Source organism: Leucoraja erinacea, chromosome 7 (assembly GCF_028641065.1).
Source record: "Leucoraja erinacea ecotype New England chromosome 7, Leri_hhj_1, whole genome shotgun sequence".
Classification (NCBI taxonomy): Eukaryota; Metazoa; Chordata; class Chondrichthyes; order Rajiformes; family Rajidae; genus Leucoraja; species Leucoraja erinaceus.
Window position 1 is genome coordinate 57,912,540 of NC_073383.1, and position 27,754 is coordinate 57,940,293.

Genomic DNA, 27,754 nt, shown 5'->3' on the forward strand with positions numbered 1-27,754 from the left:
CCCCCCCCCCCCCCCCCCCCCCCCCCCTCCTCCCCCTCCTCTCCCTCTCCCCCCCTCTCCCCCCTCCTCTCCCCCCCCCTCTCCTCTCCCCCCTCCTCTCCTCTCCCCCCTCCTCTCCTCCCCCCCTCTCTCTCCCCCCTCCTCCTCTCCCCCTCTCCTCTCCCCTCCTCCTCCCCCCCTCTCCTCTCCCCCCTCTCCTCTCCCCCTCTCCTCTCCCCCCCTCTCCTCTCCCCCCCCTCTCCTCTCCCCCCTCTCCTCCTCCCCCCTCTCCCTCCCCCCTCTCCTCTCCCCTCCTCTCTTCCCCTCTTCCTCCCCCCCCTCTCCTCCCCTCTCCCCCCCCCTCCTCTCCTCCCCCCTCCTCCTCCCTCCCCCCCCCTCTCCTCTCCCCCCCCCTCCTCCCCCCCCCTCCCCTCTCCCCCACCTCTCCCGCCTCTCCCCTCCCCCCCTCCCTCTCCCCCCCCTCACTTTCTCCCCCCCCCTCCCTCCCACCCCTCCCCTCCCTCCCCTCCCCCCCCCCTCTCCCCCCCTCTCCCCCCCCTCCCCTCCCCTCCCCTCCCTCCACTCGCCCTAACCCTCCCCTCCACTCTTCTCTTTTCTCTCCCCTACTCCCCTCTCCCCTCTCCCTCCCCCTCCCCCTCACCTCCCCCCTCCTCACCTCTCCTCTCACCTCTCCTCTCCTCCCTCTCCTCTCCCCTCTCCCTCTCCTCCTCTCTTAATTCTCCTCCCCCCTCCTCTCCTCTCCTCCCTCTCTCCCTCTCCCCCCCTCTCCTCTCCTCTCTCCCCTTCCCTCTCTCCTCCCTCTTCTCCTCCCTCCCTCCTCCCCCCCCCCCCCTCCCTCTCCTCTCCCCCCCCCCCTCTCCCTCCCCCCCTCCCCCTTCCTCCTCCTCCCCCCTCTCCTCTCCCCCCCCCTCCTCTCCCCCTCTCTCTTCTTCTCCCCTCTTTTTCTCCCACTCCTCCCCTCCATCCCCTCCCTCCCCTCCACACACCCTACCCCCTTCCCTCCACCCTCCCTGCTCCCCACCTCTCCCCCCCCACCTCTCCCCCTCCCCCTCACCCTCTCCCCCTCCCCTCACCTCTCCCCCCCCCTCCCTCACCTCTCCCCCCCTCCCCTCACCTCTCCCCCCCCCTCCCCTCACATCTCCCCCTCCCCTCACCTCACCCCCCCCCCCTCCCCTCACCTCTCCCCCCCGTCCCCTCCCTATCCCCCTCACCTCTCCCCCCTCCCCTCACCTCTCCCCCCCCCTCCTCTCCCTCTCCCCCCCCCCCCCCCCCTCACCTCTCCCCCCCCTCCCCTCCCTCTCCCCCCCCCTCCCCCCCCCTCTCCCCCCCTCTCCCCTCACCCTCTCCCCCCCTCTCTCCCCTCTCTCCCCTCCTCTTCCCGCCCCTCACCTCTCCTCCCCTCCACCCCCCCACCTTTCCCCTCTCACCCACCCTCCCTCTTCTCCTCGCCACCCCCCCTCTCCCTCTTGCCCCTCTCTCTGTGTCCCTGCCCCTTCTCTCTCTGCCCTAACTCTCTACCCCCTCCCCCCCTCTCTAGATGTGACTGCAAGTTGGGGGCTATGCGTCAGTAGATAGAGTGGTTATGGGGGTAAAAGGAGCAAATTAATAACTACTTGGTCTAGTAGCCAATACAATACTTTTGAACTGTTGTTATTTTACAATGTAGGATACTTATAACGGTGCTCTTTAAATTTAGCTGGTGCGATATGATACGATAAAACTTTATTCATCCATGGAGGGAAATTGGTCTGCCAACAGTCGCAACACACAAGATACATAAAAACTTGAAATTAAAAGTGCAAAAAAAAAGAAAAGGACAAGCAACTTTTGGCTGGCTGCTGTGTGTACAACGACTAAACCGGAACGAGCAACAAACAAACGAACGCAGGCTTATCCCCTGGTGCCTCCTCGCCACACCGGGTCCCCCTTTGTTCTCCCACCGTCCATCATGGCAGTCCCCCCTCCATTGATCTACTCGGCGGTCACCCCACACCAGGTCCCCATTGTCTTCCCCGTCCTCTCACATTGCACCGCCACCGAGGCTCCCATTTCCTGCTGAGGCCCCATCATTTCTGAGGCTCCTGCTGCCGCCGAGGCTCCCTGCGCATATCATCAATAAAGATGATCCAAGAATTGTCAATGGACTAACTCCTAAGATGTTATATTATTTAATTTGTATGTGATAAACATGTTTCCGATATGGCACACAGTTCACTAATCCATGATTTCAATCTGATTTATAGAGGTACTATGATTTCCGCTGTCAGCCTGGTGATCAGTACCGGTCTACAAGCATTATGCGCATCGGTTTTCTCTTATGATCCGAATCTTCTAAAAGCCAGGAGGAAGGTTTATAGCAGGGGTCTCCAAACTATGGCCCGCGGGCCACATCCGGCCCGCCATGAGATTTTATCCAGCCCGCAGCAAGCTCTTAACACGTTTTGTGCGGTAGGCTATTTAGCGGGTTCTGTGGTAGCACGGGAACTTACACGTCAGTTTGCCGTAGGCCAGGGGTCGGCAACCTTGTTCTGCATAGGGGCCAGGACCCATGTCTCTGAGCGGATGGCGGGCCACATCTTCCAAAGTCCTGGAAGGAACACCAGGGCTGCAGTGGTTAAAGATCGGTGGATGGAGAGATTGTGCGAGGCGCTCGCTGGCTTTGCGGTACGGAATGGAGCAGGATAGAGTCGAGTCTGTGCTGGTGCCAAGCCTGTCCTTCCCTGGGCTGTGCCTCCAGAGATTGGCACGGTAGCTGACAGAAACCCGAGAAGGAGGGGCGGATGAAGAAGTTCTTTCAGACAAATTCCCCATCCTTCCCCACCTCGCCCCGATCCAATAGCTTCATCCAATGGCTTCATCCAGGCCGGAGACTCCCGCCTGGATGAAGCGAGTGATTGATAGGAAACCTTCCGGCCACCGTGCGAATCCCGCAATAGCTATTGCCATCGGTGTCTCACACACTCAAACCTCAATACACAGACACATGTCACACACATAGGGCTGGCTTCAGCTGCCCGAAGTAGGATCCCACTTCCCAGGAAAAGCACTTGTTGTGATTCCAGAGGGAACCCCCTCGGTTAGACGGAACTTTGGAAAGGTTGTGTTTACAGCGAGAATTGGAGGATCTCCCTACCACTCACACGGGGCCCGACCCCAGTCAGCAGCGCAACCACTGTCAAAATCAAAAAAAGGAGTTCCATCCTTCCCATTAATGTGGTTGCATAAAACTTTATGATTTTATTGGTTAACTTTGATTGATGACTACAAGTTTTGTTTTGAATTTCTTCCAGTTCTTTTTTGAGTTCATTAAATTTATAAAACTGACATTTCTTTATTTTTTCCTACGGTCCGCAAAAATGTGCCAAATGTATAATGTGGCCCTCATGCTGAAAGTTTGGAGGCCCCAGGTTTATAGCATGAACTTCAGTTTGAACATTCCTATTTAAGAACCCAAGATGTCACTAACTTTTGTAATAAATAGTGAAAATAAATAAATTCACACTGTTTAATTAATATTCTGTCTTTTCTTCTTATCAAAGTGGGTAACACAGATCCCTCAGAAACATGTCTTTATTGGCCCACTCACAACTTGCTTCAATCTTTAATAGTCATTCTTGCCTTGTAGTTGAATCTATTATCACTTTTTTCACATGGTGCTTAAATCAAAATTTGTCCTGCTTTTAAGTAATTGTGCTCATTTCTTGTAAAAGCCCTTCTCTTGGTTAAGTGGACCAAGTCATTTGGGCATTGTTAGGGCTGACACATTTGCCTGTCATGTTACATGCATGCCGTAGATGTACATGATTTATTTTAATTTTTAATGATGGAAATTGGATCAAAGGTTTCAACCTATGACCGTAATTAATATGCAATAAAGTAAGGGGTGCATTGCATAGTGAACTGTCTGTAATTTCAAAGTATTTCTAACCCCCAACTTTTGTATTTACCTTTCATCTCTTTGTGAGGTCTTTCTAAAAATGCTGTCCCTCTTCCATTAGCTCAGCTTGCAAATTGTATGGCAGCTGCATGTCTAATGAACAACAGTTGCCTTGGTGGCTTGTGCAGGTTAAGGTTTTACCCCCAAATGGGACCAAACCAAGTGACAAATTATTACGCCATCCTTGCTTTAACAACTTTCTGTGACTTCTCATTTGACATTAGTCATATATGCAGTATTCATTTAATGCAGTAAACAGCCTTAAAGTCCTTCTAAGCATGTGTGTCTTTTGTGTAAAAGCATGAAAGCACATTGCATATTTACCAATTTTGAGTATTATATTTCATCACGTAATCATAGTCATTAATATAAAATGTAAATTGCTGCACGAATTAGAATTCCACAAATATTTTGGCATGAATTAGAACTTAGATTGCCTGCCTGCTAACCAATCCTCTAATCATGCTGATATATTATCAGCCCACAAACCTTAATCTTGTGCAATAACCATTTACACTAGTTTATTAAATGCCTTTTGGAAATCCCAAGTACACTATATCAATTTGCTTCATTTCAGCTATAGTGCCAGTTGCATCCTGAAGGAATGCTAATACATTTGTTAAGAAATATTTCCCTTGCATAAAACCATACTGACTCTGCCTAATCATGTTTGGCTTTTTAACTGCTGTGTTATCACTTCCTTAATAATGAATAACAGCATTTCCGTAGCCTTCCGTAGTTCTTTCTCCTTTCCTCCCAGGAACTGTTATCCTTTTCCAATTTGCTGCAACTTTCCTAGCCTCTAAAAAATGTTGAAAAATAGCCAATGAATCTGCCATTGAATCTAGAGGACTTTACTAATATTCCTGTTTGCTCAACTCATTATTTCTCATACCCTTGCAGTTTTGTTACCTACTTTCCTTGTCGTATCATCCATTATAGTAATTTCAGATGGAATAACTGGAATAATATTGGTATTATTCTGTGCAGGTTTTAGGCTAAATTTATTTCTACCTTGTCTCCATCTAGTTTGCCCAGCTACATTCCCAATCTAGACAATAGTGTTTACATTTTTTCCACATTCATTGCACATTACATGATGATTACTCAATTCAAACAAGTTAATGTTCTTTATATCAGTGTCATGTGCATATTTTGTGATTCTATCCTTCCTCCAGTCATTTATTAAAATGCCTTTGTTCTGTTATATCCCTTCTTTTCACTTTTCATTTTGCCATGGCATTCATAACTTTTGCCATTACAATTCTAATTCCACCATTTCCTATTCATTGTGTGGATAGTTGATGGGATCAGCAGGCCCAACCACTGCTTTGTAATCACCCTTGGATAACTATAAGTTATGATGTTCTGTTTGTCTTCTTATAAACACTTTTCTCTAATGGCCTTTGCTGCCAGCTAAATTATGGAGATGCACACAGCATCTTAGCAATGATCCAAATAACCTGCTTTCTCTGACAGAAGTGAATTTTTTGATTATTTAGAAGTTTGAAATGCTGCATTTTGATCAAAAGTCTTTTGGTGCTAGTTATCAAGCTAAGTGCTATGGAAGAAAGCTATGGATGACTAATCTACTGTAGTTGTTTAAGGATGTCATTAGTGGAATCAATAATGGGAGACGTGAATGTGGTGTATTTGGATTTTCAGAAACCTTTGTGTGGAAGGGATTCTGTTCCTTTTAATACAGGGATGTATGAGCTCCTTGATCTCCTGTTCGAGAGAAAAAAAATATGGATGGCAGAAAACAAGCATAGGTGCAGAGGATGAGAAGGAGCCATAAAATCATACAGCATAAAAACTTAAACTCACCACATCTATATTAGCCATTGTGTCTCCATCATGTCAGCCTCAACCTCCTTTGCTACAGGGAACACAAGCCCAGTCTAATATCATTCAAGCACTCCAATCCAGGCAACGTCTTTTTTCACACTCTCTAACTTGATCACATATTTCTTGCAGTGCATACAACAGTCCAACCATTCTTTTGTACAACTCATGTCGTAGCATGACTTGTAATCAGTGTCTTCACTTGTGGTTTAGCTTTTAGCTTACAGAAACAGTATTGAAACAGACCCTTTGGCCCACCGAGTCCGCGACCAGCAATCCATGCACACTAAAGGGCCTATCCCATTTGCGCGTCATTTACGCGACATGCCGGTAGTGACTGACGTGCGCAAATCACGCGTCGTCATGCGTCAGTACAGCCGTCTGGTGCGCGTGACGTCATTAGAATACCCTGCTTCTCTATTCTGCATCATGACCATCATGGAAGAACCACAGATTTTATTGCTACAGCAACAACAGACTTTTGTTAACAGCAGCCCTCATACTTACAGATCAGCCAGGCAGGAGTACAAGAAGAAAGGCTAGCAAGAAACCCAGGAGGAGGTCTGTGTGGACGAGGTTAGAGGTTGCATGACACGGAAAAGGCGGGTCAACTACGTATGTGCGGCGCATGGCGTAGCATGTTTACAGACGTTGACGCACGGTGACTTAACCAGGCGTCAACACGCGATACAGCATGCGACGCCAATGCGTCATCGCGGCTGGGAAGATCATCAAAGACCCCTCACACCCCAACCATGGACTGTTTGCCCTCCTCCCATCAGGGAGGCGGTACAGGAGCCTCAGGTCACGTACCAGCAGGATGAGGAAAAGCTTCTATAACAACACAATCACACTGCTGAACTCGGAGTCCCGACGATAGACTTCTCTGGTCCCTCTGTCCCCCTTTGTTTAATCATTCTGTATTTCCTGATTATTCTGTATCTTCTCTCTTTCTATTTTTTTCTTGTTTTTTCTCTTTATGTACAACTACTACGGTCTGACGCAAAACTGCATTTCGTTGTACTGATACTTGTATTTGTGCGATGACATTAAAGTTGAATTGAATTGAATTGAATTGAATTGATACGTCACTTAGGTGGCGCGCGAGGATTTCGGTACACTACGAAATCCTGGAGCACCGCGCAATACTGCGCGCCTCTACATGCGATTCCATGCCTAACCGTGCGCTACGCGAGCGTCACCCACGCGTCGACCATTTTTCCACATGACGCGTAAATGAGGTGCAAATGAAGCCCAAGGCCTGTAACACTATCCTGCACACACTGGACAATTTACAATTATACCGAGCCAATTACCCTACAAAACCTAGAGTGTAGAAGGAATCCGGAGCTTCCCAGAGAAAACCCACACGGGTCACGGAGAGAACGTACAAACAGACAAGCACCCGTAGTTAGGATCAAATCCTGGTTTCTGGCGCTATAAGGCAGCAACTCTATCGCTGCACCATCCTATGCACCATGCACCTTCACTACCTGCCTACCCGCATTACTGCATTAGGAGATATACGTACTTGTAATCCTAGGTCACTTTGAACAATACTCTCCAGGGCTCTGCTTTTGTGTACATCGTGTCTGAGTGTAACTTGCCAAAATGCATCTCTGCATTTATCAGTTAAATTCCATATGCTATTCCTTTGCCCACTTTCCCAGTTAGTCACTATCCTGTTGAAACCTTCGACAACCTTCTTCACTGTACACTATATCACTAATTTTTGTATCGTCTGCAAATGTAATAATCATTCCGCCTATATTTTCGTCCATATCATCTGACAGCAGATGTGGCCAATTTGTATCTCCTGAAGGTCCCAAAATTGAGCAGATTTCACATAGTCCCCTTCGTGAGGGAAACGATGAAGAAGGCCTCAGTTGTTTTTTGGACAGCTGCTGGCATAGGGGTTTGAAGGTTGTGGTAGAGATTAAGGCGGTAATGAGAAATGTAAAAAATATAGGGATACGTTTTAAATTATTTTGATGCGATGAGATTCGGGCTTTCAACCATTCCTTTGGAGCACAAAACCCATGTAACGGACTTTAAAAGAGCAAATCCCAGTATCATGTCATGCTGCCACTCAGTGGCCAAAGCCTGTAATTAACCTTTCATTTGTACAATGTATACCTCATGCTTTATTTAAAATTTAAAACATTATTTAAATTCTCAAGCAATAACACCTACATATTGTATGTAAATGTAATAGTACGTAAAAAATCTTTGTGCATCCAAATTCCCAGTTGTCAACTTAGGTTTTAAACTGTTGATTAATGTTGGTTTGGTTGTCATCATTGCCCAAATATATTGGCTGCAATCTGCTAATTAGGGATTCTGATCTAGTTAATTGGATTTCTCAGCAATAAATTTGGAAGAATGCGTAAATCAATATGGGCACCCATTCCTGATACACTCATTTGAAGAACATATGATTAAGAACTCAGACCTTGGTACACTGGTTAATTGTAAGGGAAAAAATCCCCATAGTAAGAAAGAAATTTGTGTGATTTTGATTGTTAAACTTCCTGAGGTGACTGAGTGTTAGTGATTTAAGTAAATTTACTGAAATGCATTTGCTGTATTTCCTGCTAAGATCTGTCCCTGTAGCTATGTGTATTTATCTCCAATTTCTATTGGACAATGCTGCTTCACATGAAATTATGTCACAATATCCTATGTGGTCATTGTAATTGTTCTGCTCAGAACTGTTTATGACCTGAAAATAAATCTGGTGATGAAGTTTAATTCATGTAAATTATTAATATTTTCCAAGCAGTAAATCTTCAAACCCTCAATGAGTGTCATGCTTTTTGGTTACAGTTGCAATTGTAATAAATTTATAAATTATGTTATCTGTCAAGGTAAAGTGCATTCTTCATAACCAAAATATTCGTAAAGGAGGCTTCGATCTGCATAGTCTGTTGGTAAGTTTCATGTTTATGCTTGTGATTGTAATTTCCCTTGAATATCGAATCTTGTATCTTTTACTTGTAGTATTCGTGTCCATTTTTTTAACGAATGACCAATGTGTGAATCGTATTTAAAACTGGAGCAAGATCAATATTGACTACTAGGAATTTGAAGTTTTCAACCATCTCTACTTCGGCACTGTCAATGCAAACTGGGGTGTGTGTAACACTTTGCTTTCTAAAGTCGATCACAATCTCCTTTGTCTTGCTGACATTGAGAGAAAGGTTTTTGTCTCAACACCAGACATGAGGGTCTCAACATCCTTTGTCATCCTTTGTGCCTCTGGATGGATGAAATTCACCTGCAATCAAGAAGCAAATCTTGGACATTGGGGAGATGGCGGTTGAGAACTTTGTCACTGTCTGCAAAGTTAGCAGGGAGACCCCTCTAGTTACTGCAATTGGACTTAACTCCTTTTGCACACTTTGGAGATAAAGTGGTAAAAATTGCTCTCCTATCTAGTACCTTGGATGTCGCCATGACTATTGCCAGTCCGGTGTTATAGACTGGATAGATCACGGGGATAGAGTTTGAAAGTACCATAATGCTTAAGCTCTTAGCTACCAGTCGACTATCTAATAAACCTTGTGCTTTTATTTTGCATTATTGAGTTACATCACAATCTTTTGTGAAATGTTGTATTCTTGACCCGATAAATGTACTTTCATAAGAGTAGCTTTATTTGGGTGTGAGAATTTTTTAAATCATGTACTAAATTGCAGCTGTTCTAATGGTAAATTCTTTCTAAGATGACATGCTTTTGTAAACAAAAAACGCAAGATGGATTGATAATCAAACAATCTGTTAGTCAACACTGACTGTCTTCTCTGCTACTTTCTAACTAAGTTTAAGGAACAGCATGTTATCTTTCGATAAACAATTTATGTGGTTCCTTGCACAAAGTTCAGAATTCGTAGAGCACATTCACTAATTGTTCAAACAGCATTTGATGGCATTGACTGACATGGTCTAGAAAAATGGCAAATCCAATCAGAGTACAGCTCCAATAACCTGATACCCTTGGGACTGGTGCTGGACAAGTAAATTTTCTGAACTTTTGGGTGTTACTCCTGATAATACCCAAGTACATTCTTATTGTATTTTTACATTTTACACAGTAGTACAATAACTTTTCCAGTGAACCTGTTGAACTTAAAAATAATGAAGTACAAACACTCAGAACTTTGGCTCCTGCTGCAAACCCACCCATCCTGACTGCTGGTATTCCAGACCCCAACAACAGCTCTGGCTACCCACCTGGCTCCAACTACAAGTTCTGGCTGTTCACTCCATTCGCCCCCTAGTCACCTAGCTCACACGATTAACTAATTGTAATTGTAATTAATTTATTAGCCAAGTATATACAAGAAACAATTTATTTGTCATTTGGACCCCTTGAGGTCCAAACAAAATGACGTTTCTGCAGCCATACATTACAAACAAATAGACCCAAGACACAACATAATTTACATAAACATCCATCACATTGCTGTGATGGAAGGCCAAAAAAACTTATCTCTCCATTGCACACCCCCCCCACGATGTCAGAGTCAAAGTCAAAGCCCCCCCCCCCCCCCCCCGATTGTCCTGCTGCCATTAAAGCCACGCCGGGTGATGCAAGGTCGCACACCGGGTTCTTGATGTTAGAGCCCCCGGCGTGCACTCGCAGAGTCCCGCAGCCATTCCAAGCCGCGCGGGGCGGTGCTGTAAGGCCCCGCTCCAGGAGCTCTTCGACCCTGCAACTCGGGCGGGAGAAGTCGCCGTTGCAGGAGCCCTGAAAAGCGGTCTCCCTCCAGGGACCCGCGGGCTCCCGGTGCCGCCGTCCGCCAGACCCGCAGTTGCAGCCTCCGAATCTCCGGAGGTCGGGCCGCAGCAGCAGCAGCAGCGCTCCACCACCGCTCCACCCGCTCTGCACTCGGCCAGCTCCGCGACGGTGAGGTGAGTAGTCGGCACCAGAGTCCCCGGTCTTCCTGTTGGAGGCCGCTCCTCGTTGCAGCCCCAACGACAACGGAGACCCGACAAAGAAAACGTCGGGTCTCCCGTGCAGGGAGAGATTAAAAGTTACCCCCTTCCTCCCACCCCACCCCCACCCCCCCTACACACACACCCCAACAAAAAATAGCAAAAAGTACATAAAAACATAGACAAAAATAATAAAAACGCAGACGGGCTGCAGAGGCCGCTGCTGACGAGAGTCGCGCCGCCTAAACCTACAAGGAATTTGATTTGCCAACCACCACACAAAAAAGCAACAAGATACATAACATAAAAATTAAACATAGACTTGAACAGCCACCGCAACGGCGTGTGAGAATCCCCAGGGCGCACAGCATAAGCGGACACCCATAGCCATCAGTTCAATGTCCGGGCCACACACACGCTCCTTCACCGTGATGTGACCAGAATTGTACCGACCGCTGTCACTCTCTCTATGCAGCCCGAACAGTCAGAAAGCCATCCACACTCACACTAGACTCCGGGTGTCCTCATGGAGTCATGTCCCCACAAAACACCAAGATCACGGCATTCCCTCCGAGTCCTCACCAGTGCAGGCAGCACGTCCATCATTTTCTGGCGACCTCATTCCCCACTGTGATGAAAGGCAAATAACTTGTACCTTCTTTCAATCGGAGCTCTTGCATCGGGGCAATCAAAGCTCCCACAGTCGGGGTGGTCAAAGCTCCTGCGGTTGGAGCTCCCGCAGTTGATCCCTAACAAAAGGACAGCCAGCTCATGATGTTAAAGCTGCTGTGCAGACGGAGATATGATTAAAAAGTTGCATCTCTGTCCAGGAAAGTGATAAAGGTTTGCCCCCACCCCCACGTAATACAAAAACTAAAGGTACACTAATAACATACAAGTAAACACAGTACAAAACAGCAAACAAAGCTAGCTGCAAAATCCCATTGATTTCCAAACAACAAAACGCTGAATTATTGAGTTTTTTTATATTACGTATTTTGTTTTTCATTATTATTCCCCTTAATTAAAACCCCCTACCTCGTGTCATCTAATCATGACTGCCAGACATACTTTCCCATTTGCTCATTCCTCTGTCACATTCCTTTGTGTGCTTGCTTAAATGTTAAAACATTTTTGCAATTTAAATAAAAGGTGGTCAAATTTTTCACCAGGCACAGGAAGAGAGTAAGAGAATAATTTGCCTTTAATTGTTTTGTATTGGTTCATGACATTACAGAATGCTTTTGCTACTAATTAAGTACGAGAGTCACTGTATAATGTAGTCTTTGTGGCCCACCAACAGACCAAGAAAGTTGTACTGTAAAAGCTTCCAATGATCTAAATACTCAAAATGCTGTTTAAAAAACAGTATCTGGTTTAATCGCATATTTAGAATAAAATAGTAGAATAGTTTCTTTATTGTCATTGTAACATGAACCATGTACAACAAAATTTAAAAATGTCAGTCAGTGCACCATTCAAACATTTCTAAAAGCTAACGATACATACAAGGTAAAATATTGAAAAAAGATAAACAACTAAAATAAATATCATGAACATAGCACGCATAAACACCCAACCCTACATCCTTCTGTCGATTTCATAGTGTGCCACAGTCCCTTAGTATGTATCGCCCCTGCGTTCCTTGGCAGCTACATTCAGTGCCTTTATAGCAGTGGGGTAAAAACTGTTTTTAAGTCTGTTTGTCCTTGTCCTTGTAGATCTGTACCGTCTGCCTGACGGCAACAGTTCAAACAGGGAGAGTCCAGGGTGGGAAATGTCCTTTATAATACTCTGGGATTTTTTGATGCAGCGGGAACTGTGTAAGTCCTCCAGCCGACAATCCTCTGGGCGTTGTCAATGGCCCTCTGGAGCGCTTTCCTCTGAGTCGCTGTGCAGCTGGTGTACCATACGCATACACAGTATGTTAGGATGCTCTCAATGGAGCACCGATAAAAGGACAGCAGCAGTCTCTGAGTGATGTTCAGGAAGTTATTCTTCCTGAGATCCGCCACTCTCTCCACACAGTCCCCTCTGATAATTAATGATACCATGTTTGTTTTATTCTTCCTGAAGTCTATTATTATTTCCTTTGTCTTTAAGGTGTTGAGGAGCAGGTTATTTTCTCCACACCACTGTCAGCTGCTCCGCCTCATCCCGGTAGGCGTACTCGTCCCCCCCGGAGATGAGTCCCACCACCATAGTGTCATCCGCAAATTTGACAATGGTGTTGCTGTGGTGGGCGGGGGTGCAGTCATGTGTGTAGATGGTGTAGAGCAGGGGGCTCAGCACACAGCCCTGTGGAGAGCCGGTACTGAGGCTGAGGGCCGTGGATGTGTGATGGCCCACTGTGACTCTCTGGCTGCGACCCGACAGGAAGCTATTTATCCACATGCAGGTGGAGTGTGGAAGTCCCAAGTCCCCCAGTTTGTCCACCAGTTTGTGGGGAAGGATGGTATTAAAAGTAGAGCTGTAGTCCACAAAGAGCATCCGCACATAGCTCCCCCGCTGCTCCAGGTGGGACAGTGCAGCATGGAGAGCTGTGGCTACAGCGTCCTCTGTAGATCTATTCACTCTGTACGCAAACTGGTGGGGGTCAAAGCTTCGGGGCAGGAGTGATGTGATATGACCCCGGACCAGTTTTTCAAAACGTTTCATCACCACTGGTGTGAGTGCGACTGGCCGGTAGTCGTTGAGGCTGGAAATGTGGGTTTTTTTGGGCAAGGGGACTATGGTTGCGGACTTCAGACAGGGTGGAACAGTGGAATGGGCCAGAGACTGGTTGAAAATCCTCGTACAGACTCCAGCCAGCTGGTCTGCGCGGTCCTTCAGCACGCGTCCAGAGACGCCGTCGGGCCCAGTAGCCTTCCTTGGATTGATGGCCCGCAGCGTGCGCCTCACCTTATGCTCCTCTATCTTGAGGGTAAGGCTGCTGTGGACCATGTGGTGTGATGTGGCTGTCTCGGGTGGCTCCACTTCAAAGCGAGCAAAGAAGGCTCAGCTCCTCTGCCAATGAGGCGTCACCTTCAGCAGCTCCAAGGTTGGTCTTGTAGTTGGTGAGATACTGGATCCCCTGCCATACCTGCCTGCTGTTGTTACTGTCCAGGTGGTCCTCTATCTTCCTCCTGTAGTCTGATTTGGCCTCTCTGATGCCTCTCTTCAGGTTAGCTCGGGCCTTGCTGTATAAAGCCCTATCGCCAGACCTAAAAGTGGTGTTCCTCTCTTTTAACATCCGCTGGACCTCCCGGGTCATCCAGGGCTTCTGGTTGGGGTAGACCCAGATGCTTTTGTCCACTGTGACCGTGTCCATGTAGTTTTTAATGTAACACAGTACACTGTCTGTGAACACCTCCAGGTCCCGGTGTTCAAACACATCCCAGTTGGTCCTGTCGAAGCAGTCCTGCAGCTGCTGAGATGCACCATCAGGCCAGGTTGTGATGGTCTTTGTGATGGTAGGAGCGGTTTTCCTGAGGGGGGCATATGCAGGAATTAAAAGCAGAGACATATGGTCCGACTGACCCAGGTGTGGTAATGGTCTAGCCCTGTAGCCCAGCTTGATGTTGGAGTAGACCTTGTCCAGTGTGTTAGCTCCTCTAGTAGCACATTTAACATCCTGGTAGAATTTGGGGAGCATTTTCTTCAAGTCCTTGTGATTAAAGTCCCCTGCTATGATGTGAACACTGTCAGGATACATGCTCTGTTGACTGCTAGTGCTACCATACAAATGTCCGATAACCGAGTTAGCATTAGCATCCGGTGGTATGTACACAGCAGTTATCATGACAACAGTAAACTCTCTAGGGAGATAAATGGGCCTGCATTTAACAGTCACATACTCCAGGTTCGGGGAGCAGTGACTGTCCACAATCACTGTGTTTGTACACCAGGTGTTGTTCACGTACACACAGAGCCCTCCACCTCTGCTCTTACCAGAGTCTCTTGTCCTGTCATGACGCTGTGCTGTGTAGCCTGCTAGCTCGATAGCAGAGTCCGGAATGAAAGAATGAAGCCAGGTCTCCGTGATCAACAGGATACAGCTGTCCTTCACGGCGTTGTTAGCTGCAGTCTAGCCTCAGTTCATCCATCTTGTTAGCGAGGGATCTGGCGTTCGTGAGAAACAGGCTGGGAAGCGGTGGTTTCAGTGGCTGCCTCCGTAGCCTGGCCAGCGCGCCGGCCCTGCCACCTCGCTTTTGCCTTCTCTCTCTGCGCCGTCTTCGCCTCCTCCCCGCGGGGATGGTGATCCACGGAAAGTCGGGGCTCCTCGCTATGTCCGCCGGGATCTTGTATGAGCGGACAAACTCGGCGGTAACCCCCCGTTCGCGACCGGCTCCAATCCTAAGAAGATCCTGCCGGCCGTAGACGTTGTTCGCCCGACAGTAAGTACACAGGGCACAAAACAACACGCACACATACACAAAAAACACGAAGCACTGACCGGGAGGACATCGAGCCGCTGCAACTGTGTGTGCCGCCATTTCTTGCCGCCATATTTCCAGCATCTGTGTGATTTCGATTTTGTTGAACTTTAAAAGCGCATTTTTCGATAGGAGTGTGCAACATCATAAAATGCCCATTTGAACTAATTTGCCATTCAAGGCAAAATTAAATGTAAATTCAAGGTCAATGAGCGCATGGCTTCTGAAGTGTTATTCCAGTTCTTCCCGACTTATTTTACCTTGTATTGGGAAGTTGAATGTTGATACTTTAAGAGAGTTTTCAAAATATAATTGTATATTTTGTCTTTGTCAGAAATTTACGTAAAGCAGAACAATATTTTGATTTTCAGCTGTTTTTATTTCCTGCTGTGAAATTTTGACAACCTGTTCATAACAAAATAATTTGATGTGTAGTATTGAATGTTTATTTTCATACTGTGACTGTTTTGGAAGTGAATGTGAATAGTATCAATAATGAAACTTTAGTTTACAGTGTTGACAAGCATATACTGGGGTAAAACCCAACTTGCTGTTCCTACAATGTGCTCCAAATACCTGTAGGCATTTGCTAATCCGTTCTTTATTAATGACGGATTGGTTCTTTAATTTTACAAATTTATTAGAACTAGATTTATTAACACAAATACTCTGGGAACCAGTTACTGGAATATGAAATCTGAGCATTACATTATAAATCACTTATGTGCGTAATGACGTATACGTGGAACCTTTGGTATTTTCTTGGTATGCGTTCAACATCAAATACTTTACAGTACAGTTAAGAGTGTGTCAAATCTCACTTCTGCTTTCCAGAGAATTTTCAATTTTTTTTTTCCTGTTTATGCCTGGGAGAATTTCAAACTTGGCCTCTGGCAATTTTCTAAGAAGTGAATCAATTTCTTCAATAAAATGCACTATTCTTTCCAACTGCATGCAGCTATCTATTGAATTTTCCATATTTGTTACCTTGCAGTTAATAATTTTGGAATCTAAACCTCTCGCATGGTGAGAGGAAACATGCTATTCTGATTCTGATAAATGCTAAGTTTAGATGATGTTCTGACAGAAACACTGGCTTTGTTCTGTTGGAGATATTTATATGCTGTAGATGGCTATTACTATTATTTTCAGTCGGACTCTCCACTCCTTGCAGCCAACATGTCCCATCTGACTTGTATGCATCATTTTGTTAGTTGGATGAGAAAAACGTTCTGTGAGTGATATCTGCAGTCATCCTTGTCATTTAGCAAGCAAAGAATTCAATTTGTTTTCCTCTCCCTCCACATTTTCCCTTTTTCTAACATTTTTTATTTTGTGACTGTTTTCTTTACAGACATTTTAGCTACACCTTCTAAATGTGAGTTGTTCACAGATGATATTTGTGGAGGAGTTTAAAGTAGCGTGACTAGCGCATTATGTCCAATATTGGTTGAGTTTGCTTAAGGATATTTCACTACAAAGCTATAGCATGTGCAAATATACCTCTTTCAAACTATTTCCAGCAGGTAGAGAAACATAAACTTAGAAAATAGGTGCACGAGTAGGCCATTCTGTCCGTCGAGCCAGCCATTCAATATGATCATGGCTGATCATCTAAAATCAGTACACCATTCCTGCTTTTTCCCTGCATTCCTTGATTTCTTTAGCCCTAAGAGCTAAATCTAATTCTTTTGAAAACATCCAGTGAATTGGCCTTCACTGACAATAGACAATAGGTGCAGGAGTTGGCCGTTCGGCCCTTCGAGCCAGCACCGCCATTCAATGTGATCATGGCTGATCCTCCCCAATCAGTACCCCGTTCCTGCCTTCTCCCCATTTCCCCTGACTCCGCTATTTTTAAGACCCTATCTAGCTCTCTCTTGAAAGCAATCAGAGAACCTGCCTCCACCGCCCTCTGAGGCAGAGAATTCCACAGACTCACCACTCTCTGTTAGAAAAATTGTTTCCTTGTCTCCGTTCTAAATGGCTTACTCCTTATTCTTAAACTGTGGCCCCTGGTTCTGGACTCCCACAACATTGGGAACCTGTTTCCTGCCACTAACGTGTCCAAACCCTTAACAATCTTGTATGTTTCAATGAGATACCCTCTCATCCTTCTAAACTCCAGTGAACAAGCCCAGCTGCTCCATTCTCTCAGCATATGACAGTCCTGCCAATTAGGGGACCAAAACTGCACACAACACTCCAGGTGTGGTCTCACTAGAGCTCTGTACAACTGCAGAAGGACCTCTTTGCTGCTCCTCTTGTTATAAAGGCCAACATGCCATTCACTTTCTTCACTGCCTGCTGTACCTGCATGCTTACTTTCATAGACTGATGTACAAGGACCCCCAGATCCCGTTGTACTTCCCCTTTTCCCAACTTGACGCCATTTAGATAGTAATCTGCCTCCTGTTTTTGCTACCAAAGTGGTAACCTCACATTTATCCGCATTAAACTTCATCTGCCATGCATCTGTCCACTCCCCCAACCTGTCCAAGTCTCATTCTCATAGCATCCTCCTCACAGTTCACACTGCCCCCAGCTTTGTGTCATCTGCAAATTTGTTAAAGTTGCTTTGAATCCCTTCATCCAAATCATTGATGTATATTGTAAATATCTGCGGTTCCAGGATCGAGCCTTGCGGTTCACTTACATGACTTCAGAATTAAGGGACAGCTTTAGGGGTGAGGGGGAACTTCTGCAGAGAGTGGTGGCGGTGTGGAATGCTCCCAGTTTGAGGCAGGTTCATTGGTATCATAAAAATAAATTTGATGCATATATGAGAAGGGAATGGATGGTACGAGTGCAGGCAGGTGGGACTAAGGGGAAAAAAATTTGTTCGGCATGGACTTGTAGGGCCGAGATGGCCTGTTTCCGTGCTGTAATTGTTATATGGTTATATGGTACCCCACTAGATACTGCGTGCCATTCTGAAAAGGACCCGTTAATCCTAACTCTTTGTTTCCTGTCTGCCAACCACTTTTCTATCCATGTCAGCACTCTAACCCCAATACCATGTGCCCTAATTTTGCCCACTAATCTCCTGTGGGGTCTTATCAAATGTTTTCTGAAAGTCCAGGTACACTACATCCACTGGTTCTCCCTTGTCCATTTACCTAGTTACATCTTCAATAAATTCCAGAAGATTAGTCAAGCATGATTTCCCCTTCGTAAATCCACGCTGACTCGGACTGATCCTGTTTCTGCTATCCAAATGTTCGGCTATCTCATATTTTATAATTGACTCCAGCATCTTCCCCGCCACCGATGTCAGGCTAATGGTCTATAATTCCCTGTTTTCTCTCTCCTAGCTTTCTTAAAAAGTGGGATATCATTAGCTACCCTCCAATCCACAGGAACTGATCCTGAGTCTATAGAACATTGGAAAATTATCACCAATGTATCCACAATTTCTAGAGCCACTTTCTTAAGTACCCTGGGATGCAAACCATCAGGCCCTGGGGATTTATCAGCTTTCAGTCCCATCAGTCTATCCAACATCATTTCCTGCCTAATGTGGATTTCCTTCATGTGGATTTCCTTCAATCTCTCCGTCACCCCAGAACCTCTGGCCACTACTATATCAGGAAGATTGTTTGTGTTCTCCTTAGTGAAGACAGATCCAAAGTTCCTGTTCAACTGATCTGCCATTTCCTTGTTCCCCATAATAAATTCACTTTTTTCGGTCTTCAAGGGTCCAACTTTGGTCTTAACTAATTTTTTCATCTTCACATACCTAAATAAGCTTTTACTGTCCTGCTTTATATTCTTGGCTAGCTTACCTTCGTACCTCTTCTTTTCTTCCTGTATTGTCTTTTTGGTTATCTTCTGTTGTTCTTTAAACATTACCCAATCCTCTTGCTTCCCGCTCATCTTTGCTACGTTGTACTTCTTCGCTTTAATTTTTATACTGTCCCTGACGTCCCTTGTCAGCCATGGTCGTCCATTTCTCCCCTTGGAATCTTTCTTCCGCCTAGGAATGAACTGATCCTGCACCTTCTGTATTATTCCTAGAAATACCTGCCATTTTTGTTCCACTGTCATCCCTGCTAGTGTATCTTTCCAGTCAACTTTGGCCAGCTCTTCCCTCATGGCACCATAGTCCCCTTTATTCAACTGCAACACTGACACCTTCGATCTATCCTTCTATGCTTCTGTCATCCGCAAACTTGGAGACGTTACATTTAATTCCCTTGTCTTAATCGTTATTAATATTGTAAATAACTGGGGTAACAGCACCGAGCCTTGTGACACTCCACTAGTCACTGCCTGTTTATTTGTTTTGCTTTGTTTTATTATTTTATTGTGTGCCCATTTTTATTTAAAGATCCAAATGAATATGCAGTTCAGATAAATTACCAATAAAAAATTGTATTATAGATGGAGGCTGAAGACTGATGGTATGATAGTCTGAAAAAATGTACATTGTATCTGGTGTGATGGCACTTTTTCTGTTCTAGAAAATGTTTTGTAATTTTTTTTTTCTAATAATAAATGGAAATGAAATATTTGGGTCAAATAAGTCTTGCTCCATCTAATTCCTGCTTTGAAATCCAAGAATATATTGTTCAACTATTTTTGGAACAAGAGTAAGAACAAAGATTAGCTGATTTGTCTCCTTTATGGCCTTTAAATTGATCATGGCCTTTTATTTTCAGTAACCACACGGTTCAACATCATCAATGAATGGGGCTTTTGTATATTTCTAATTTGAGAATAAAACACAAATCTCACTTAATATGCAACATTGTTTTTGTTGCTGGAGGGCAGAGTTTTTCTATTTTGCCCAAATGCAGAAATTTCAAAATTTATGAATTTTCACTAATGACTTTGACTCAGTGTGTGAATTTACATTTATTTTTCACTGCATTAAATAACAATTCTTTTGTACACAATCAAAAAATCCCTTTTACATTTTGTAGCTTTTTTGTAAACCAAGTACACAGGCTGTATATGCTAGAATACATTTTTGTGCAACTATTCTTGGAAAATGGATCTAAATTTGGCCAAGTGCCTTCATATTGTATTTCTGAAGTAAAAACTACACATCAGTTCCACGTACTTTCATTAGTACATTGAAGATTATATTGATTGTTACTGTAATTACCCAGGAAACTTTCGGAGTAGGCTTTATGTTATGAACAAAGGCCAATGTGGAAAAAAGCCAGCGTAAGATACATTCAGGCTTGGGGCAACAGGTTCATTTTGTACTGTTTGTTCTAGTTCTTATTTATTGCACTGTCTACTGTTGGGGAAAAATATGACATACCTTGCCTCCTGCAGATGAACTTGCCCACAATTGATTGGTCCAGCCAGACAACAAGTATAAACTTGCATGTGACTTGCCCAGGCAAAATTAAAAGCACTTTGAGATGTTGACCAAGAGATTTGTTTACTGTTGGGAGCTGATCTTGTTTTGCTAACTACAGAAACAAGACTATAAAACACTGTTTTGCTGTAATCCTTAAACAAGAGATGTTCTTGATTTATATTGGCAGACCTTCAAGTAGATTACTTCAATGTAAATGCAAATTTTATGTTAATTTAGTTGTCTTTAACATAAGATAAAGGCAATCGTGATTACTTCTCTCTTTAGACACCATTTCTGAGATGCTTGTTGTATAAACGTTCTGATTGCTACATTTTTAAAAGATTTTGAAAATAGGCTATGTTGAAGAAAATACCTCATGTTGAAGAAATGTTTTTCCAAATATGGAGCCTAATTTGGAATGTGCCCAAAGTACAAATGACTTCAGTGGGCAGCATCTCCTGAAATGCCTGACCTGCTAAATTACTCCAGTGCATTGTCTTCAAAAGTTTTGAGGAGCTTTAAATTGAGGAAGCAAAAACTGCTGGAAGGCTGAAATAGAAATCCTAGCAATGCTGAATGTCTGAAATTTGTTGAATTCTAACTCAAGTCCAGAAGACCATACTACAATCTGAGTTTTTAAAATAGGCTAAGTAGTCTATATTTAGCTATTTTATTTCATCCACTCAAGAGGTGTTGCTGTTCTTCATAGCACTGTTCACCTATTGTTGATTAATTCTAGAGTTATTTCCGTTTCTTCTGTATTTGTAAGTCCATTGACCGCTCGATGTTTAGAATTACTTGCAATTAATCTAATTTATCTTTTTCAATGTTGTATCCATCCTTGGCCATTAAGCTTCCAAACTCTTAGCTATCTGTTCAGTTTAGAGATACAGCGTGGAGACAGGCCCTTCGGTCCACTGAGACTGTGCCGACCAATGATTCCATACATCAGCACTATCCTACACAATCCTAATTTACAATTTTTAAAAACGGAAGCCAATTAGCCTACAAACCTGTACGCCTTTGTAATTAGGAGGAAACCAGAGCTTACGGAGAAAACCCACGCGGATACTGGGAGAGCGTACAAACACTCATAGTCAGGATTGAATCCAGGTCTCTGGCGCTGTAAGGCAGCAACTCTACTGCTGCTATTCTGTGGCATCCAATTGCCCCTACCTCCTGGTTACTTTTGAGACAGGTTGATTCCTTTACTTTGGAAGTTAAAATTCAACAAAGAAATAAGTCTGTTCTGTCCAAAACAATTTGCATCAGTTGATGCCATGTTTATGGTCATCTGTATAAGTCTTTACTCTCAAGAAAATATTCCATGTGCCAGCATACTGTACCTCAACTAATATTAAGCTGTTGGCATAAACCAAAACCTGCAGGTTTTTAAAAAAATCCTGCATAGGGTTTGATATGTAAGCGAACTACTGAGTATGAGCAAGCAGGACATGCTACTTTTTAGTTTTTAGTTTTAGAGATACAGCGGGGAAACGGGCCCTTCGGGCCACTGGACCCACGCTGACCAGTGAGCCCCGCAAATTAACACCATCCTACACACCTAGGGACAATTTTTGCATTTACCAAGCCTATTTACCTCCACACCTGTACGTCTTTGGAGTGTGGGAGAAAACTGAAGATCTCAGATAAAACCCACAGGGAGAACGTACAAACAACATACAGACAGGACCCATATTCGCGATCAAACCCAGGTCTCCAGCGCTAAGGCAGCATCTCTACTGCTGTGCCACCGGCTATTGGCTAACTTTATACCATATGTAGAAAAGAAAAGCAAAGTTTTGTAAAATTTTCAAAATTGATGCAGCATTTGTCCGTGACAAACATTGGTAAGAAGGGAATCAGTTCTTTGGAATTGGTACTGAAATCCCATGCAGGAAGATGGAGGGCAGAATTGTGCAGGATAAACTTGGCTGTCTCCAGGTATCTACATTTTGTTGCATTTTTCATATTACCCATTCAGTTAACAGTTTAATTCCTTTTTGGGGGGGGAAACAAAGGTCCAGATTTTCGAACCATCGGGAAACATAGCCTTGTGATGCTAGTTCTAATTTATTATATTCCCCTAGTTCGGAAGACTTGCAGTCAAAGAAAGTTGTTTCTATATCCCCCCCAGAGCTCTATTTGGGGTGACATTATGATTTTAGCTCCTCCTAATCTTTCCAACTCAAAATGTAAAACGAGTATCTATAATTTGTTATTACATTAAATCTGTATCATTCTGGTGAATTCTGCACTATATTCCCTATGTGATCAAAATGTCTTTGAGATGAAATTTGATGCCTGAAATTAAATGTGGGGTTCCTAATGGTCTGTGAATAACTAAAATATCAAAATTTCACTTTCATATCCTAGTCCTGTTGAGATAAACATTCTATAATTAGCTTGAATTACTTTTTAAATGTGGCCTGGCTCATTAGTGATTTTTCAGATGGGAACTAAAGACATCCTGTAGAGAGACTGAGAACTTAAAATCCTCAATGATTGCACTGTTATAATGAGCAATGATAATGTGAAACACTTTCTGATGGGCTATAGTAATCCAATGAAAGTGTGAAGAGGGAGTTTGAAAGTGTTGTTTATCTTGTCTAAAATATTTTAGTCAGTCTTCATAAAAGGCAAACAAACATTTTTAGTACAAAAATGCAGGATCTAAAACATTAATTTTATTTCACTTGCCAGCAAATAGGAATTTAGATGAGAACTAGACCAAGCGCAGACCGATTGGGTCCCCCTCCCCAACACAATATTCCAACACTCACCCATACACAAGGCGATGCTCAGTGAAAATGGCGATCCCGGCCCAGCAACCCACCCCCAACTGCGCACATGCGACTGACGGATCCCCGTTGTGACGCCAGAGATTGTGTAAATGCCATCCCATTGTGACGTCATTGTGGGGTGGAGCACTGCTGATGGGCAGTTTCTGAAAGAGATCCCATTGTGACATGCGCTGCTAACTGCGATGGAAGAGATTTTTGTCAATTTGTTTTTTGTAAAGTTGAAAATGTGAATAACTTGTAAAATTTACCATCAATCTGAACAAAACTTGAAACCACCAAACAACAGCACAATGGTGAGTAAGGTGGGCCAAACATTATAGTACTATTGTGTACCGTTTTGGTGTAATTGCAGGATATACATATACACCAACACGTTGTAGCTGTCGGGGGTGGTGGGCCGAGCGGTCTGGAGCAGAGGGAGAGGAAGAGGCCGAGGCTGCGGTCTGGAGCCGCTGGAGGGGGAGGGAGAGGCCCATCGCAGGTCCGGCGCAGTGCTCGGGGCCCAGTCCGTGTCTGTGTCTAACGTGCTTATATCGGTGACAGCAAGTTTTTATGTAAATGAGATCCCATTGTGATGTAATTGTGGGGTGGAACACTGCTGAATGGCAGTTTATGTAAATGGACCCCATTGTGGCGTCATACACTGTTAACTGCCGGTGCAAGCTTGTCAAACTCGATTTTGTAAAGATCACACAGACAGAATCACAGACATAATAACAAACAAGATGAGAGTTTTAGTAATATACTAGACCAAGTGGACCCGTTAAGTTCCGTCCCCTCACCCCACGGGTGCGGGGGGGGGGGAGGGGGGCTGCTGAGACACAGACACACACTCACACTCACTCTCTCTCTCTCTTCAACCCCCCCCCCTCACACACACACACACACACACACACACACACACACACACACACACACACACACACACACACACACACACACACACACACACAATCACTCACTAACCACCCTATTGATGTTATATTAATATTATTCATTCGCTCATCGTGGGCAGGGGGTGTTGTGGAGGAGGGGCTTATGGGTGAGGGATGTGGAGGGGGGGGTAAGGGGCGGTTATGGGGGGGGCTAAGGGTCAGTTGTGGGGGGAAGGGGGGTTGTGTGGGAGAAGGGGGGGGTTGTGTGGTGTGGGGGGGAGGTGTGGGAGAGGGGTGTTAGGGGGGGAGGTTATAACCATATAACAATTACAGCACGGAAACAGGCCATCTCGGCCCTACAAGTCTGTGCCGAACACTTATTTTCCCCTAGTCCCATCTACCTGCACTCAGACCATAACCCTCCATCCCTTTCCCATTCATATACCTATTCAATTTATTTTTAAATGATAAAATCGAACCTGCCTCCACCACTTCCACTGGAAGCTCATTCCACACAGCTACCACTCTCTGAGTAAAGAAGTTCCCCCTCATGTTACCCCTAAACTTCTGTCCCTTAATTCTCAAGACACGTCCTCTTGTTTGAATCTTCCCTTCTCTCAATGGGAAAAGCTTATCCACGTCAACTCTGTCTATCTCTCTCATCATTTTAAAGACCTCTATCAAGTCCCCCCTTAACCTTCTGTGCTCCAAAGAATGAAGACCTAACTTATTCAACCTTTCTCTGTATCTTAGTTGCTGAAACCCAGGCAACATTCTAGTAAATCTCCTCTGTACTCTCTCTGTTTTGTTGACATCCTTCCTATAATTGGGCAACCAAAATTCCTAGATCCCTCTGTTCAACTGCATTCCTCAATTCCCTACCATTTACCATGTACGTCCTATTTTGATTTGTCCTGCCAAGATGTAGCACCTCACACTTATCAGCATTAAACTCCATCTGCCATCTTTCAGCCCATTCTTCCAAATGGCCTAAATCTCTCTGTAGACTTTGGAAATCTACTTCATTATCCACAACACCACCTATCTTAATATCATCTGCATACTTACTAATCCAATTTACCACACCATCATCCAGATCATTGATGTACATGACAAACAACAGTGGACCCAACACAGATCCCTGAGGCACCCCACTAGTCACCGGCCTCCAACCTGACAAACAGTCATCCACCATTACTTTCTGGCATCTCCCATTCAGCCACTGTTGAATCCATCTTGCTACTCCTGCATTAATACCCAACAATTGAACCTTCTTAACCAACCTTCCATGAGGAACCTTGTCAAAGGCCTTACTAAAGTCCATATAGACAACGTCCATTGCTTTACCCTCATCAATTTCCCTAGTAACCTCTTCAAAAAATTCAAGAAGATTAGTCAAACTTGACCTTCCAGGCACAAATCCATGTTAACTGTTCCTGATCAGACCCTGTTTATCCAGATGCTTATATATTATCTCTAAGTATCCTTCCATTAATTTGCCCACCACTGGAGTCAAACCAGCAGGTCTATAATTGCTAGGTTTACTCTTAGAACAATTTTTAAACAATGGAACAACATGCGCAGTACGCCAATCCTCCGGCACTATTCCCGTTTCTAATGACATTTGATATATTTCCATCATAGCCCCTGCTATTTCTACACTAACTTTCCTCAATGTCCTAGGAAATATCCTGTCAGGACCTGGAGACTTATCTACTTTTATATTTTTCAAAAGTGTCAGTACTTCTTTTTCTTTGATTCTCTTAGTTTCCATAGCTACTCTACTTGTTTCCCTTACCTCACATAATTCAAAATCCTTCTCCTTGGTGAATAACGAAGAAAATAAATTGTTCAATATCTCCCCCATCTCTTTTGGCTCTGCATATAGCTGTCCACTCTGCCTCTCTAATGCACCAATTTTATCCCTCGGTATACTTTTGCTATTAATATAGCTGTAGAAACCCTTTGGATTTACTTTCACCTTACTTGCCAAAGCAACCTCATATCTTCTTTTAGCTTTTCTAATTTCTTTCTTAAGATTCTTTAGGGTTGTGGCGGAGAGGGGGGGTTGTTGGGGGAGAGGGGGGTTGTGGGGAAAGGGGGGTGTTAGGAGGGTTTGTGTGGGCAGAGGGGTTGTGGGGTGTGTGGGGTATGTGTGGGAAGGGGTGGTTTTGGGAGAGGGGTGGGGGCAGGCGGAGAGTTGTGAGGGGTGTGCGGAAGGGAAGGGTGTGTGTTTGGAGGGGTTGCGGTGTGGGGTTTTCGGGTGTGGAGGGAGGGGGGTGTGTGGAGGAGACAAGGAATAGGAGGAGGGTGAGAGATGAGGTGGGGAATGGAGGCGGAGGAAGTGAGGAGCGGGGCGGGCATCACCCAAAGGGGACTGTGTTCAGCGGCTTCAATCCAGAGCCCGGAGTGGGGGAAGTGGTCGTCACAGGGGAGGGCTGGTTCCCGAACGCAATACTCTGTTGCTCCATGCTGCAGGCTCCAGGGACAGGGAGAGAGCAGAGACAGGGAGAGGGGAGCTTGCTGCCTTTTGGAGCTGCGGTTTCCGATTTGAGGCAGGGAGAGGGCAGAGACAGGGAGAGGGATGTAGGAAGTGGACTCGAGGGAGGCCGCGGGCAGTCGGCGCAAGCGAGTGTCGACCAAAGGAGCGCCGTTCGAACCGACGCAGTCTTCAGCTATGATCTTTGGTCAGCGGGCGAGCATCAACCAAAGGAGTGCAGGTTGGGCCGACGCAGTCTTCAGCAATGGTCTTTGGTCTTCAGTCGACAGGGTGACTTTTGAACAACGGGGGGGTGGGAGTGAGGGATGGGATGTGATGTCAGTTGCAGCGTGAGCAGATGGCTGGCAGGCAGATCCATTGTCATGTGATCAGCTAAATAAAACAGGAGTTTTAAATTCCAAGTTTGATCGGATTTGTGAACATTTTTATTAATAACTCAAGAAATTTTTTCGAGATGTGAAAATAAATATACACACACACACACACACACACATCCAAGATCAGAGTTTAAATAGTTATAAGATATATATTTATAGATACACACGCACACACATATACATACTAGACCAAGTGGGACCCATTGGGCCCCGTTCCCCCAACGCAATATACCACCACTCACCCGATCCCCCATCATAATATTCCACCCCTCACCCATAGCCCCCAACTGTGCAGGCACGGCTCATTTCCCCTCACCCCCCAGCACTCCCTCTCCCCTCTTGCACAAGTGTCAATAGAAGTGATTGCATGTCAATTTTTGTGGGTCCCTGTGGGGAAAGTAGCGGCTGTGTTCTTAAGAGATGATGACGTCTGATCACTGCATGGCGGCTATGTAGAGGGAAAAAAAATTCCAACAGCTTTTTTTTCTGCTTACTTATTTCCAAAGTAACTTGAGTGGTTCTCTAGTTCCTGATCAAAATTGTGTTATAACCAATTAGATCGACATAATACAAATAATATTTCTTAATGTATTTAACATTGCATCTAATTACCTTTATAAATGTCTGAAGAAGGGTTTTCACCCGAAACGTCACCTATTCTCTCTAGAGATGCTGCCAGACCCACTGAGTTACGCCAGCATTTTGTGTCTATCTTACCTTTTTCAAAACGCACATTATAGGATGCACCT

At 44.7% G+C, this 27,754-nt stretch overlaps 1 protein-coding gene across 6 annotated transcripts in view; it reads left to right on the forward strand.

Moving 5' to 3' along the window:
• spopla (speckle type BTB/POZ protein like a) overlaps positions 1–27,754 on the forward strand; it is a 188,808-nt gene that overhangs the window by 68,216 nt on the left and 92,838 nt on the right. For 2 of the 6 annotated variants that reach the window (XM_055638653.1, XM_055638654.1), the window contains exon 1: positions 8,650–8,712. The exons of the other annotated variants lie outside the window; for them this stretch is intronic. The gene's annotated coding sequence lies outside the window, so the exon portion shown is untranslated. Of the gene's footprint in view, positions 1–8,649; positions 8,713–27,754 lie in introns of those variants that run through there. 6 annotated transcript variants of the gene reach the window in all.